Source organism: Tyto alba, unplaced genomic scaffold (assembly GCF_018691265.1).
Source record: "Tyto alba isolate M040663 unplaced genomic scaffold, T.alba_DEE_v4.0 Super-Scaffold_11, whole genome shotgun sequence".
NCBI lineage: Eukaryota > Metazoa > Chordata > Aves > Strigiformes > Tytonidae > Tyto > Tyto alba.
The window spans coordinates 2,624,603-2,641,643 of NW_024881273.1; positions in this window are offsets into that span (position 1 = coordinate 2,624,603).

The window sequence follows — 17,041 nt, forward strand, 5'->3', positions numbered from 1 at the left end:
CATTCGGAACCACAGATTCCACACCCAGCCAGGGGAGACCACCCCTGTGCAGAACAAGCTTTCTCTTGAGAAGCAGCTTCTCGGTGGGCCAGAGTCCCTCAGCTCCACGAGATCAGCCCAGCCATTCTTAACAGTAACTCCCTGAAGCACCCTAAATAATTACTGTTCCACATTGGTGTTTCTGCTGATACTGACGTGCTCAATACTACACAGTTTGTGATTTCATTACTGAAAATAACACTTATTTTGACCTCATGCTCCAACTCTTTAAGATACAAGATTAATAATACAGAGTCTCCTTTGATCTCTATCAGAGTGGCTAATATTAATAGTAAAATGCTGTAACAGTTCTTGATAGCAACAATGTGAAAGTTTTGCATACTCAGGCACAATTATCAGAGCTGGTATTAATGGCTTTTAAAAGCCAGTGAGAAACAACTAATAGGAAAGGCTTTATTACAACTGCAAGTGCCAGAATTCTCCTATTGTGATCTACTGAAATATTTTAAAGATATGTTGTCCTTTACAAAAGAGGCTAACATTCCAAGTGATGATCCTATTGAATTATTTAAAATATATATATAAACAAAAATTGAACTGAATATGCATCTGTTTCTATAGAAATGAGATCAGCTGGCAGAAGTGGTCTCCACTATGAAATGTCATATGTGAATTTACAAATTGGATTACAGATCAGATTTTTCAAATTCATAATTAACTTGGCTCTAAATAAGGGAGCTTGGAATAAATGAGATAACTGAGATTTCAGCTCATCAAGTATTACAGTCCGTGCGTCAGGCAGATGTTATGAAAATATATGGGTTGCTTCTGAACATGGGTTAGACATCCTGTCCCTGCTCTCAAGCTGACCCATGTTTAGCAAGGTATTCAAGCACATGTGTAATTTTAAGCAGGTAAGCAACAGACTTGCTTCAAAGTTGAAGCATTTTACTTAACTGATGCTTTGATAAAGGCAAGTCTTGTCAAAGTCAGTGAAAGCTACACAACTTGCAAAATGGCAAAGACCAACTTCTCTGGGGTTAATTAGGAAAATAATATTGCCGTATATGTATTTAGCACTTGAGAATTTAAAAAAAGAAATGTCCAACTTTTGTATGAGTTTGTTACTATTAATACAAATCTTTATGTGCTGAAACAAGTGGATTCTTGTGTGACTGAAAAGTAGATCAGAATAATTTTACTGAATATTGGAGCTTGACTTCTTACCAACTGCAGGAGGATATCATGCTGTTATATTGTATGTTGCTTAGCAATGTAATGTGGGAAGCAGCACCACAGTCCTTGACAGCACCATTGTCCATTGAAATGCTTGTGAAATATTACCTGGGTTATATAAAGATAGCATACAGTTATAGAAAAAAAGCATAAAGTTTCAAAACAGGACAAAGAGGAAGAAGGCTGTAAAGAAAAGGCATTGCTATTCCAATGGCAAAAGGTCTCCCTGGATGATCCTTCACTATCTGAATACACACAGCATAAATTAAATATGGAGAAATCGTATCTGTAAAATCTCATTACAGCTATGCTTGCAAATGATATACTGTATTGTAGCGTAACTACTCTCTAACAGTTGAATAGCTCTGAGTCCATATATGTGCCAATGCCTCTACATTACTACCATATAAAGAAGACCTATTGTTTGTTGTTCCAATGTTTTGCTTTGGAGGAAAAGTTTTGTGCTCTGATGTACTGATTACTCAGGCTGAGCAGAATACAGACAAAAGGACGAGTACTAAGCAAAGATGGATTTGTTCTACAGATAACATGATAGGGGGTTTTATCATGCATTAGATTGCATGATAGAATTAGACAAATGTGAATGTTCACCTTTTGTAGTTTCAGGGTACACCAGAGGTTACAAGTGCACCCTCCTGTATTCACTGCACTTCCTTTTTTTGGGTGCCTTTTGCATAGAGAAGTGTCAGTCTGCTCTTGCTTGATTGGTTTTGACAGCCTCGGTATAACAGCCTCTGCCAAGATTTGTCTTCATGCATGCCCTGTAATGTTTCTTTGGCCAATCTTCCAGCCATTCACCATATTTTAACTAGCTAGAGAAAACAGCCCGGGTAATCTGTTTTCTGACCTTCATAGCAGATGCCAAGACCTGTGTATTGAAGCATACGAGAGTGCTGCTTCATTGCTTAGTGTTGCAACACTCTAAAACTTCAGCATTTCCAACGATACTCTCTTTTCTCCTGCCTAGCTTCTCATATGCTCACCTTTCCCTGGTAAGGACATTGCATAATTTTGAAATGACATGTGAATGAGGTAGTGTGATAGCATCATTAATAACTCAAATGGTAATGAATTCTCTGAACTGCTGTAATAGGAGGTTTCTCCCAAAGAGTTATGCTAGTCTTGCCTGGCACTACTGCTGAAGGAGGGCAAGCATTTCCATGTAGTACGCTTATGAAGAAATGAGCACAGTTGCATCCTTGGTCATCCACCAGTATCACTGAGCAAAAGTTGCCTTCACCATCACCATTCCCTTCTTGGCAAAGGAGTTGCTACCAGGAACCTGAAGGAGAAGCTGGTAATGCAAAGAGAATGTACACAAAGCTAAATCTGTACACAGGAAATGTATCACCATCAGATTGAACCTAAACTCCAGCGCTTTGCATTTCATAAGCATTACCATTGGATTCACTGCACTCTAAGTTTTGTCATTTGAGGAAGCATCAGGCTCATATTCCTACTTTGTCATATGGAACACACCTCGAATTATGATGGCTCATAAAGACACAGGAGCATATCTGCATCTTAGTAAAAGACTACTGAATAGACATGACAGATCCTAGGGGCCTTTCCAAGGACAATTCAATATTCCCTTTTATAGTATTTGGCAGGAAAACACCACAGAGTTTATTCAGCTTGAATTAACTAATGGATTTGAGCATTCTCTTTAACAAAGAGAAAAGATGTTGAGTTACACTGACTGTAGGGTTACAGAATGCTTTGGACAAATCTCATAAACTGATTTACCACAGAATCTGTGCTGGCTTTTCTCTAGACTCACAGGAAGTGATGTCTTGTATTTTAAAATGAGAATTCCTAAAATCTGTTTAGAACATTTATTTTTGTTGGTATATGTATCACCAATAAACATGGGAAGGTATTTGCTTTGATTAAAAAAGTGAAGATGGACAAAATAAAAGGTATTATGCTGTTGAAAGAAAGCATGTAACAGAGGCAAAAGTTTCAGGCAGGCCATACCCTTCCAACATGCCAACAAACCCCACTGTATAAACACATGGAGAAGGTTTTTCTCTAGAGGAGGACCCAATTCCTTCCCACAGAGCAGAACCTCATGTAAATATAGGAGTACAAATGGTGAGATTTACCCTGTAGTAAACCTCACTTATCTTCAGCCAAGAGGAGTATGGATTTGATCTCAAGGAATATGCATTTAATATATAATAACCATTCCCCTAATTCAACACGAGTTGTTTAAGCAGGAAGGGCACTTAGCTGAAAGTAACTGCGTTTGTCTCCATATGAAAACAGAAGTGTTGTGGAGACCTTCCTGAGCATACAGCTACTAGTTGTATCAAACTGTGCAAACTGTACGCAGTTAAGGACATAAATCTCCCTTCATGATGCAGGAGTTCCAGAGAACTGGAGAAAGGCCCATAGAAAGAGGTGTTCCCCATGTGCTAATGTCTCCAAGAAGGCAGTATTTTATTTGCACTCTGGAAAATAAATCAGGAACGTTTATACAGGTCAAAACTAATCACTGGGCAGTGTTCCTGAAATCATACTTGTTACCTGAAAAGAATATATCTGATAATTTAAAATAGTGAATGCAGAACATCTCTATTCTCTGGCATCGGAAATATAAAGTTTCCATGACAGTCTCCTTTTGGATTTTGAATTATTTCATATTTCTTTGAATTCTTTAATTTGATTCCCTTAACTTAGTTTTAAAGCTTCTGCCACATACTCTTGGTGTTTCAGACTTGACTTCCTTTTATCCGATCTGAAATTAAGATCTATTCTGTGGCCTCTGTGCCTCTAATGGATTTTCTGGTTAAACATAAGTGAATGTATAATTCAGCCAGAAGGTTTTTCATAACAGTGCAGTCTTACAATAGATTAAAAGCCGTTAGCTTTTACTAATGCAAGCCCCTTTTTGGATCTAGTGCTTCAGAGAAGTTCAGTAGGGACAGACTTCTTCCTTTATTCCTTACTTTTATCCTGAGGAAAGGTTTTTCAAATTCACTAAAATTCAAAGCTCTTTAATTTTTTTATTTTATTTTTAACAATTTGCAGCTCAGAACTGGAGAAGCTGTCTGGCATGATACAACTGCGCTCTGTCTTGTTCTCTGTATAAATAATTTTAGCAAGGAGAATAATATCCCTATTATCATCACCAATTGCTCAGAATAACTTTCAAAGTCTGCCCTTACATTTTTCACCTTCCTGAGCACATTGAGTTCTGGAAGCCCACGTAAGTGGGGAACAGTTGCAGTTAAAGGGTGAAGAGCAAGACCATTCCTGGCTTCCTTACAGCTGAGCCTTTCAGTATCAATCAGCATCATTTACTTGGCTTGTCAGTTCAAGGCCACAAATCCATCTGATATCCATCTTTGTATTTCCCTCTGACTAAGCTATGCCTTTGGACTAACTCCCTCTAGTCAGAGGATGGAAACCACACCTGAACAACAGATGGTGTGTGCATCTGCCTCCAATGTAAAAGTTAAGAAGTGACCAGTGTTAGGTGAGGCTTCTTAGCATCTGCAGACCAACGCTCTTGCCAAAAGACCTTTCCTCTCATACTGCATTTCCTAAGAGAATGACTGCAGAGCTACACACAGTGAGATTTATCAAGACTGATTTAGCTGATAGCATTTTGCATTTGTGTATCAAAAAACGTCTATGGAATGGCTGCAGGCACTTTAACTCTTTAATTCATTTTTAGTTAAAATGTCAGGGAAAAAAGATTTCACCCGAACAGTCAGAAGAAACAGCTTTTCACAGCTCTTCAGTGTAACCAAGTTCAGTTTCACACAGTGAAAAAATACTCAAGCTAATACACAAATTCCAGATTCCACCTGGCCTGGGGCCTCTCTGATGAATTTACTGGGGCATATTAGTGCCTATCATAATTTAACTTGTGAAATAGCCACCTTTTTTGAAAGACTGGCATGAGGTTTATATTTATTTCAGGGTTTTCTGAACAGGTACTTTATGAAAAAATCTCAGTCACTACTAATTTGGATTGAATCCTTACAAATGAAAAGACTTCTATTGCTTTTCTGTGGAGGCACACAACTCCTCAAAGGAGCCATTTTAGATAACTGACAATGGGATTAATTTGCGTCTTTGCATGAGAAGGTGGAACTAAACTGGCCTCAGTGGAACAGGAACAGCTGAGCAGTTGCAGTGGTAGATCAGCAGCAAAGGAGTTAATGTAGTTTCTCATCAGAGAAGAGGATGAGGATGTCAACCCTCCTTTCACCAGCCATATGACAAAATAAGTGCTGAGTTGACATGCAGTAGATGCCTGGCATGCAGTTACCTCTCTACCACACAAGCCAAAGGTTACAGCAAAGCTGGCGCTAAGCGATGAAGGAACGTACCCACTCATGTTCCAAAGGCTCCGTGCCGGCACAGCGAGAAGGCTCGTCTTTAATGCACAGCTTGCCAACAGCAAGTACAATGAAGTGACAACAGAGCACCTAAATATATGCCATGGAGACACAACAACAAAAATAGCTTTTCTTAAAAGACCCTGCGGTTAAAGGGCAGCAGTGTGAACATCTATGACTCCCTCAGCCTGGGATTCGGGGTAATGGATATCGATGCATCAAGCCCTTTTAACTGGGATTATTTGAAGAAACCAGTTTCAGCACCAATGCTTGATGGTACGTTTTAGTAGCACCTTTTGTTTCCCTACAGAAAATGCTTAAACTCCCTCTTGTGGGTGACTTGAGAAAATCTATTCTGTAACAGAAAGACTACAGCAGAGTTTGCACAAAATCAATCCCTCCCTTTAAAATCTTCCAATTTTCCCATACTATGTCCCCTGACCATTCTAAAACAGCCCATGTGGTCTCTGTCCTTGGAGGTTTTCAATACCAGTCAAGATAGAGCCCTAAGCAACCTAATTTGACCTTACAGCTGACCCTGTTTGAGCAGGAGGTTGGATTAGAGACCTCCTAAGGTCCCCTCCAACCTGTATTATATCTATATTCTTATGATCCTATACACATAAAAAGGAGAAAGCATACTCTAAAGAGAATGCAACAATAGTTACAGAAGAAGAAAAAGAAGTATGGAAGCATATTAAGAACTTCATACTACTCTAATTTATTAGTTCCAAATGTAGTTGACATCATTATCTGTTGTTGAAGATTTTAAGGCAAATTACTATTGGAAATGTGGAAATGTACTTCACTGTCTTAATTCCCAAAACAGATGAAGAGAGGCTAAGAATGAAACAGAAGTACAAAGAAATACACAGAACAGGGTTGAAACGCACTGACAGCAGTATCTGAGGTATTATCTCAAGAGCCTCTTCTTCTATCTGTATCCCAAGGTAACCACAAACCGTAAACTTGGGCGTAGGTACTGCTAAATTACAATTTTGATTCACCACAGCCTAATTCTTAAAACACTAGTGTAGTTCTGAGCATCAATATTTATTTTCCAAAAACAAACAAAACAATACATCTACATAATGTTTTACATCTACAAATCTCAAAGCACTTTCTGAAGTCAGAGGAGCACTACAGATCTACAGAGAATACAACTGTTTGCTTAAAGTTATGAGATCAAGCAAGTGCACTGGATCTTGTGCTTTGTTGTTGAGCTCAAATCATCTAATGAAAGTTCAGCCCAGTTGCTTTGGGTGCAACATAATGAACATTTTATGAGATGACAGAGATGGATACAGAAGATACAGACGATGCAAAGGCGAAACAGAATTTACCACTCAGGAAATGTTCACATTCAAAGCCTATATATAAGAATAAACTCAAGAAATAAAAAGAGCATTTGAGTCATTTCTTACAATGAAGCTTTATAGCATCATAAACAAGGTATCAAGGCCATGGTAGTCAAAATATCATCCCAGTACAGCTATACGCCTTTCTTGCATACATTTTTAACCAGATTCAACTGCTTGTCCTTGAATTTACTTTTTTAACAACCCAGCACTCATTTTAACTGTGGGCAAAGGGCACTCTAAGCACATGCTTGCAAATTCTGCAATGTGTATGAATAAGAATAGAAGACATGCAAATCCTTCTAGATTTCCATTCATAATTTCATTCATAAATTAAACATAGACTTCATCCTGTAAAGTTATTTAATAGCATGTGGAATGGTAATTATGTTGAGCATTTCCTCTTGGCAGATCTAGATTTTGCAGCTTCCTCACCTTGCTCTACTCTCCAGTTTCTAGGTTATGCTATGACCTGTTCAACTGCATTCACATTGTCAAACCTTCTATGGCAATTCAGTCACCTAATCCAGCTCCAGCGCAAATAATGTGCATCTTCATGTCACTTACATTCTTTCTCATAGGAAAGTATCTTATATCCTACTTCTAATACCATCAGTTTGTCCTTTCACCAGTGTGAGATGTTATATTATGGCTGTCTTAAGTTCCCTTCACTGATAAATTTTCTCCCCCCCTAAATGACCAGCATATTTGTCCTACTACCTAGGGTTTTCTCCTTTTCACTTCCAATATTATGAAACTTGATTATTGGACAGAAATAATCAAGTCTGGTTTAGTTGAATCTGAAATGGAAAAACACTGTTACCTGAAAGCAGCACCCCTTTTTGCTGGATTGTTCCATCACACAGAGGGCAACAAATTTATTTTAAAAATATTATTCTTTTTTCCTCCATCAGAGACACTAGCTATTAAGAAAAGATTCCAGGCTTGCATTATAAAACCTTAGGGCAAGGCAATGTTAAATCTTATTCCTGCTTCCGAACTGCTCAGACAACACAATGTGAAACATGGGCTTCTAATGCCTCCCTATCCCTGTTCAGTCTGCATCACAGCAGTCAGTCTTTATTACAAATGTTAGAAATACATTAAAAACACCAGCCTGTTCACATGAGAGTAAGAACGTCTTCCTGAGAAAATAAAGATGTGACCTCCTGGGACATGCAATACACTTTGCTTTCAGCTCTGGTGATTACACAGCATTAAGGCTACTTTTGACAACTAATAATGCACCTGAATACACTGTCAGACACAAGACAGACAGCTGATGAGTTCTGACTAGTAGAAACATGCCATTAGCAGCCAGGGAATAACCTTCCCTTTGTAAAACCTCTGGCAGTAGGTGCATTGGTCCCTGTGGAGGTTAAGCACAACCAGAAGCACTTCTTCCAGCTCTCATTCTTTGCAAGATTCACTTTGGTAATTAACACAGCACAGTCCTCCACACAGTGGTTAAACCCAGCAGGAGGCATAGAAATTTCAGCTTATGTTTGAAATTTTTTCCTTAATGAACCAAGTCATTTTCAGATGTTAGTGTAAAACATGAGCGACGTACAGGCACCTCTACTTCACCATTCCTGGATCCCAAGACAACAGTTAAAAGAGGTCAGGTTCAACAGATTGCTAGCTCTTCTTGGTTTGCACAATAATTAGAATACTGATTCTCACATATATCTTTGAATTCATTAAATTTCTACAGTGGAATTTCTCTCCATGCATTTCATAATGCAGAGACTAGACAGAGTTCTGAAACAGGTATGGCTACTTATGGCTGGAGATGTCCCCTCTTCTTAAAATTCAAATTATTGTAAAGACACACTTAAATTACACTAGAACTTTAATACTGATTTAAACTACCTACTGACATAGATCTTATTTCTAGAGGTTCTTCTAATTGCAAGCAAGAAAATAATTTATAATTTCCAAAAAGTTATAATAGCACCCACAAACAATAGAAACTGGAAGAAATCTCCATGATGACAAATTATATTTAAAATCAACATTAAAATCCAGAGATGTGGGGTTTTTTGTGCATAGGGCAAATTCTTTGCTCAGAAGAACCAAAATCTTTTTTACTGAAGAGGTTGTTATAGTATAATACAGAACATTTGGCTTGAAACTGACTGAAAAGCTGGGTTTACAATTTGGTATTAAAGGACAATCAGTGACTGAAGAATACCATGAGCAAGACAGTGCCTGATATGAAATGCTACTTGTCAAGCTTGACATTTTATGTCTACATTTATATCAATCTCAAGGAGATGGAGTTTGCAGACAGCAAATCCCAACTGTTAAAGCAGGATAGAACCTGCTGGAAAAGTTTGTCTGACTCCATTTAATTGGGATATATTTATCATTAGCTTTACAGTCTTTAACATCTAACCTACTGAAATTACTTTTCTCCTTCAAGTCTTTCTAACTTCTCTAGTGTCATAAAGTCTTTCAAGGGGTATTTTTTGTTGTTGTTTTTCAGAGTTAATTACTTTTGGTTAGGTCCGGTGGCGCTCCAAGTTCATGACAAAACCTGAGACTGAACAAGATCACTTGTGTGTCAACATAAGGGATCTCACACTGCACTGTACTCTCAAACCTAAAGATATTTCACATCATGCAAGGTGGAACAATGCCACCACTTAGGGAGCACCTGCTTACAGTATGGAGTGGCATAATGAATTGCTGCCTTTTTGGCCATAGGAAATACACATAAAACTATACTGACAGACAGATTTGTACAGTAGGAAGCAGCTGTCCTGTCGGTACAGCAATCACCTTTTAAGATTGCTGAGTGTTGGAAGCTGCCTACTGAGATCTACCTAGGATAGAAGCCCTATCGGGTGAAGAGTTTCTCTTCTGACTTCTATTTGTGAAGGGAAAATGAGTTAATGTGTCATTTGCACGTAAGCTAAGTAACAGTTGGAGACATTCTGGCTACACATAGATGCAGAGGTAACAAAAGGATGAAAAATCTGCAGCAAATGTGCTGACAATAGGGGGGCCTCTCTGACCTACCGTACCTACATCTCAGTGTGCTAGAAGGTGCCTGGAGACAGGGTGATGAAAGGAATCCTTGCTTGAAAACTTTGTGCAAGAATTGTTCAGAGCACTGCATGCACCGGAGCCTCCTCTGAATTTTCAGCACAGCACTAAAGTAGCTGGCAGAGTAGTGCTGGCACAGAGGCAAGAAGAAATGAGACTGCAAAGACTGAAGTTCCATATAAACACAGCTTAGGTGAAAAACTGGGGTCCTCTTTCCTTATCAACATATCTTTTCACTGGTGATTAAACCCCCAGAGAAGTATGTCCCCCAAGAGCAAAAGATAGACCTGTTCAGATTATGGACTCTGCCAACCCTGAAAAAATTGACTGGAGTACAGGGGAGGAAAGCAGCCACTGCTAGGATACGCTGCCTCATTAGATATTTCCAGCTATGAGAGGAGAACTGACATTAGGCTTATTGCCAAGCTTTGCCACATTAGAGAGAGAAAGCAAAAGGACACAGAATAAAATCGGGAGAAGGAAGTAATAAAATCATTTATACCAAAGGGCAAGACTCCTCCTCATCCCTGCACTTTACCCCTTTATCCTCCCAGAGTGAATGGTATGACATACTTTAGAGTAATATGTTCCCAAGTAAACTGCAGAATGTCTTTCCCTTTCTTTTTTTGAGTTTTAATGAAAGAATTTTATCAATGACAACCAGAGAAACATGGTTCATATAATTAGTGGAAGGGACAAAATTTTTCTGACAAACAGGTTTTTGTCATGGCAGCATATATTAGGAAGACCAAACTGGCCACAGAATGGGAACACAGTAGAAAATAATTTCATTTCCAGATGAAACATTGTGGTTTTTCTCCATGCTAATTAATGTTATTAGACAAAATTTAAGTACACTTTTAAATATTTTAGAAGCAAAGTAACAAAAGAAACACTCAATTTCGTATCAGACAACAGAAACAACCAATATGTGTTTCTTTCAATCCACCTTTTTGTTTCTCAGAAAAAAATAGAAGTTGGATCTTTTGGAACATTTTTTAGTTTGAACACATATTCAATTATTTGTATAGTTCTACTTTGAAGTGCCTGTATTAGACTTTCTTCTTCTCTTATGAAGTTGGTACCTACCCTTAAGGAAAAGAAAACTGAGTAACTCTAAAATAGAGATGGTAGCTCGTATCTCCTCCTGGTAGTATTGGCAATAGTCCAATAGAAAGAATATATCAAGAGAGAGTTAACATAGTGTGCTCTACAGGAGGCAAAGGAAATAATTCCTGTATATCAGAATAAGTAATGTATTTTACTCTATAGTAATACTGAGACTTTCTTACTGCAGGCCTGTGCCAGCTTTCTAAACACAGCCAATGCATAACATACCAATTCTGCAGGTGCCATCTGCTCCAAAGCTTTTCATTTCTGGGCCTTTTCTTCCCACTCTGTTCTACAGGTCACCATCTCCTCAACTGTGCCAGTACACCAGGCTCATGGGTTGCTTGGATCTGGAACACCAAAATGACACCACTGAAAACAGTCATTCTTTTAACAGATATTTTCAACTGCATCCTTTCAGTGACCTGGTTTATGCAAACAAACAGTTATTTTTTCATTTTGATAAGCTCTAGTTGATAACCATTCACTTCCTTCTTTTTAAATCACTGGGTACAGTAGAAATAACACAAGTACAAAGAAGAGATTACAAACCTTCAAATTAGCAAACTACAGTGTATTACACCAAAGCTATGTATGTGTGTGTATACAGTAGACTGAAATAAAATACATTCTCCCTCTCTTCTACCATCCACTGAAAATTTAGGTTAGAGTTCTCCTCCATGGTTTGATTCCTTCTCCCGTTAATGTGTTTTGCACTTGCCTTTTACCTCAGTTTTCTTCTTGATCTGCAGATCACTGAACGTTCATCTGAGGAGGAATCCACTTCCTGTCACTACAGCCAAAGGCAGCATCAGTTTCTGAGGAGCTAGTGTTCTTGAACAGAACGTGAGAAATTCACGTGAAAGCGCGTCATACAGCCCTGGGGAACAGCAGATCACCAGTGCTGGAGGTGAAAACCTTGTCTTACAACGTGTGAGTAATGAAAACCTGAAGACTGGAACTGCTGAATGGCAGATGCAAGCACGGAGCTTATATTTTATGCTTCTTGTAAATGACTACTGAAAAGCTGAAATCTCCATGTGCAAACGGCACATGAACATGACTGAAAACGTTATTGTATTTGTCTAACTTCTGATCATCTGGTCTCATGCCCCACAGGTAACTAAGCCTAGATACAATTCCTAACTCACACGTAACTGTAAAAACTGAATGCATGAATGTGCAGAGGCAGGAACCAAAATGTTGGAGGACTGTTTAGCAAAGAAGGAAAAAGTACACAGTAATTACTTATCATAGGCAAGAGTACTTGAAAAACAATACAGGGTGACCAGCGGTACAATTTTTAGCACAGATGTGTGTAGCCAATGTTAAACAGGAACCGCTCTCACTCCTGGCCAAAGAGAACTGGGCAAACTAGCTCACTGCTGAAGTGCCCAGAGCCAGCAGTGCTTCTCACAGCAATATGAACATGTTGCTTGTAAGCACTTTACTGACTAGGAATTTGGCACATTTAATCCTGGGTGAGGATTGTTAGACTTTCTGCAGATTGCTCAGAGGAAGTAGTCGAAAATTTGATTGTGCATACGTGATACGCTGTCAGCAAAGCAAAAAATATCAGCTGCAAAATCTGAACTGGAAAATGTGTATTGAACACTGATTCGGAGTATGTTAGGGGGAAAGAAACTCATAAGGTACTTTAAAGTACGTCCTAGTAAGCATATCGCTTGGAGGGGCTCAAAGGCTGAAAGTCCATGTGAAATGTCTCTCATTTTTATGTTTCTCTGCAATCACAGTAGAAACAAACATCAAGCCTAAGATCCCCACTAGCAGTGAGGCTCCTTAGGTAAAAGTTGCACCATTTCACTAAGAAAACTAAAACATTTCTGTGTGATTTATGAGAGCCAGAAGTCAGCTGACTGCTCAGGTCTCTCCCCAGTTGTGTTATAGCTCAGAAATTTGCAGATGGACATTTAAAACACATTTCAAAACAATTTGTGTCTGAGTTACAACTTGTTTACAAGAACAAACTATTGAAGCTGCATAATAAAACTTGGAGAAATGCATTTTATAGTGGAAACACTGGCACAACTTTAATTACTTCAGTGTAGCAGGCATCTCTGTGGACAGACTGTTCAGCCACTTCCTGTGCATTTTAAACCTACGTCAAAAAGTCAAAGAAGAAATCCATACAGCAAGAAATAGAAACATAAATCCCTTCCAAATGCAAGATGATTTCAGCTGAGAAAGCTTGCAATCCATTAAGAAACAGTCCTTGAGATGAAAGGAGAGTCACGCAGTGGTATTTCACCCATTGTCCATGTTGATTCCATTCTAACCAAAGTCAGAGGGAGCTTTATTCACAACTTCATAAGGAACAAGACCTCAAGTCTTTTGCAAACTGAACAAAAATAGACATTTAGGAAATAGATTGCAGGCTTAGAAGGAAATGCATCTTCAGCTGCTGTGTAAGAAGGGACATCCTTACCAACGTAGATACAAGGCATCAAAACAGAACAAAAATAGGTGGAGTATCAGTAAGGGTGAAACAACTAGCAACTTAATGGACTTTTGCTAGGAGTATGCAGTTTTCTGTGTACAGCACAGATCCAGCCTGGGAGAGAAGCAGTGAGCTGGTCATATGCCATACTGCTAATTACAACACCATTCCAGTAGGTATATACATATTAAAGTAAAAATACAACGTGATGTAATAACAGTCATCCAGAGAACTCAACAATATTTCACAGATTTAATGCAACATATGAGCTACAGTGGAGTCATTTAATTCACCACTGGGGCGCATTGCAGCAGCTGCTTAGCAAGCAGTAACAATGCATGTAGTAAAATCACTGTATCCAAGGAACAGGAGGCACAGATAAACCAGAATGGATTAAGAGGGCTCTACTGCCCCGATTAGCCATGCTCATTGAATATATGATTAACTCAAGGTCCTGTGATATGGGCACAGACATGTGACTGACAGTCATACTCCTACCAAGAGCCCAGACAGCTCCGTCCTTTGACCCACTGAGGTCATTCAGTGAGGCACAGCAAAACTATTCATGACGAGAATTTGGACAAGACAAAGGCCAACGGTTTAGAAGGAGATGTCACAGGATCATGAACAGTGCATAAGATGTAAGGGATTGTTTTATGCTTCCACCGTCATTTTTTTTTAACTGCGGCTCTATATGGACTACCAGTAAATACTGACAGGTACTGAAATCACAGCACCATTCCCTCCTGGCCTGCGGTGTTCCATAGAGATTTCTTCCTAAACCCAGGCCCTGCCCAGTATATGGAACCTGATCTGAATTAACTGCAAGGAAAGAGACCACACACAGAAAAACAGTCATTTTTCAGAAACATCCACACTACATATTGCACATAAAATAACTGCTCCTAATTCATCTAGTTCAACCAAAAAATAAAAATAAATTAGATACCAAAATAGCACTGAAGTCAGATTATTTTGGTTTATGTATATACCAAACTTCTCTGATGTTGTAAATGAAAAAAGCACCTCATTACTTTAAGTAAAATAATTAACAGTAATAATCCTAAAAAGTGCCTCCTCCTAAACAAGTTTCAAAATATGGCAAAAGATCGAGCCAGTGGGGAGTCATAAAGCAATATATCTGTCACAAAACTTCAAAACAGAATCTATATAGCTTCTTGGGGCTCTCTCATGTTACTTTAGCTAAGACTAATAAGAACAGATGTACTCGATATGAAATTGTCCTGCGGAAGCAGTAGAAATAAAAGTAAAATATTTCTTTCACATAGCATACCAGAAACTGTTCTATTATCAGATAATCAGCTGCTCAACAAACATTGCATAGAGGCAAGCAATAAAAGTCATTGACTAAAAAGCTGTCTTGACAGCTCTAAAGAAAACTTGAGTAAAAGCTTCTAGAAGCAGTGCTTTATTAGAGAGATTTACTAAATATATATCCTCTTTAAAAATTTATTATCATGTCTAGTAATTTAAACATAGTAATCAAATTTATCTAACCTTCTAACCAACAAGACCTTGTCAATCAAGATAGATAGTCAGAGGCCATAATGGTTTAATTATTTCTATTTTCTTTCTAAATAATGTTATTGCTGACCCTATAGGGTAAACGTTGTAACTCTCCTGTTCTACTGCGCATAATATATTTGGAATTACTGTCACAATTTCAACTCAGTCAGTACTTGTAGTTAACCATATTGATAGTGTAGATACAATTCCTAAAATATGCAGAGGTGAATACATTAGATTTAGATGCTAAGGAACTATACCCTCCATCACAAGGCAGAGAGTCTGAGCTGCTAGGAATAAAGCAGGGGTGATCGTTAAAATCGCTGACCCTATGATTAATACAGTCTTGTTAGTAATTTGTAGTACGTGTCTGAAATCAATGCAAATTCCTTCTTTAACCACCTGTAAAATGGGCTTAATAAAGCTGACCTCTCTGGGGATGTAGAAGATTCCACACAGCAGCAGAAATCCCAGCACATGTTGCATAATGAACAAAGCAAAAAGCACTACTCCCTGACTGAACAGGACTTTGTCCCCTACTGCCTTGCCCGTGCCTTGCTGGCTAAGCCTGCATGGGAGGGAACTGCTGCCACCGTGACAGACAGGCACATCCTCCTCCTTGCCCCATTTCAGACTAAGCTGTGAAATGAACAGGTATGTACAAATCAGCTGATACCTCCAGCCACCTCCGGACTGGCTCCCTTTCCACTGCCTAAACAAGTGGATAATCTCACCAGCAGCGATTGAACAGTGGTTTCAGATAATTCTGGCCTTCATTCAAAATTTGCAAAAGTCACAACTCCCAAGTAGTTCGAGGGAGGTTTTTCATTTTGTTTCTCGTATTTTGCCTAGAAGCATCCACTCCCTCTCCTACCAAGTTACAAGGTCAAAGATAATTATCCAGAGAAGAATTTCCTCTTGGTTAAAGTAATTTAAATTTGCTGCAATGACTACTTAAATGCTGGAATGAGCCACAGCATTTTAATGACTCTTAGGAATCCCCCTTTTTTTCTCCCCCCAGGCAATCTGTCACTGGCTCCTCTTTCACAGCAGGGCTAAAAACCACATGGAACTGCAAGAAAGAAAAAGCCCTTATTGACTAGTTTCAAAATTTGCATTAAAAAAAAAGGGTCTATTTTCTACCAATGTCAGGTGTTTTGATCACCTTCTATCAACAGATTTGCATCCTATGATACAGGATGTATCCTCAAGTAGTCTAAAGCTGGATTAAGGAGGCTTGTTTCCTTTTGCACATTATTGAAACATCTCACTACACCTCAAGACGCCATTCTACTGTCTGCTGCTCCTTTACATTTGCCTTGATGCTTCCTCCAGTTCCCACGAAATAACTCATGATCCCCACTTCTGGTCTATTGAATTTCTTAACTGATTTGGCAGAAGTAGTTGAGCAAATTACTTTTGAAAAGCAACTGGCTCACATGATAGATTTCTGCCTCTGTCTTAACATGTCAAGGATGCTAATTGCACAGAAAGATGTAGCAGACAAACTCTGGAAAGATCAATGTTTATGAGCTTATACAGTTCCTTATAAAATATAGGACACAGAAAGAAAAGGAGGGTGGAAGAATACAAAAACCTTTGGGACTGTCAGTGGTCTAACTCGGTCAGATTTCAACGCACATGTATACTTTCTAGTTTAGCTCTTTGCTTTCTTCTTTCTCAAGAATTACTTGAGGTCCTCAGTATCTTCACAGATGTATAGGATGCTGTACTGATTAAGCTCTCTGTCTCTGCAATCAGATTATAAATCAGGGAAGGAAAAAAACCAAGCCTCTTCTAATTTGGCATGGTGATAATTAATCATTTTCAAGCCCTCTGCCAGCAATTTAGCTTTCTAGAATCCTGCACTGGTATCCCAAATTCTGGGGAGAATGCATACAGAAGGGAAATGAGAGTGGAATTATGAA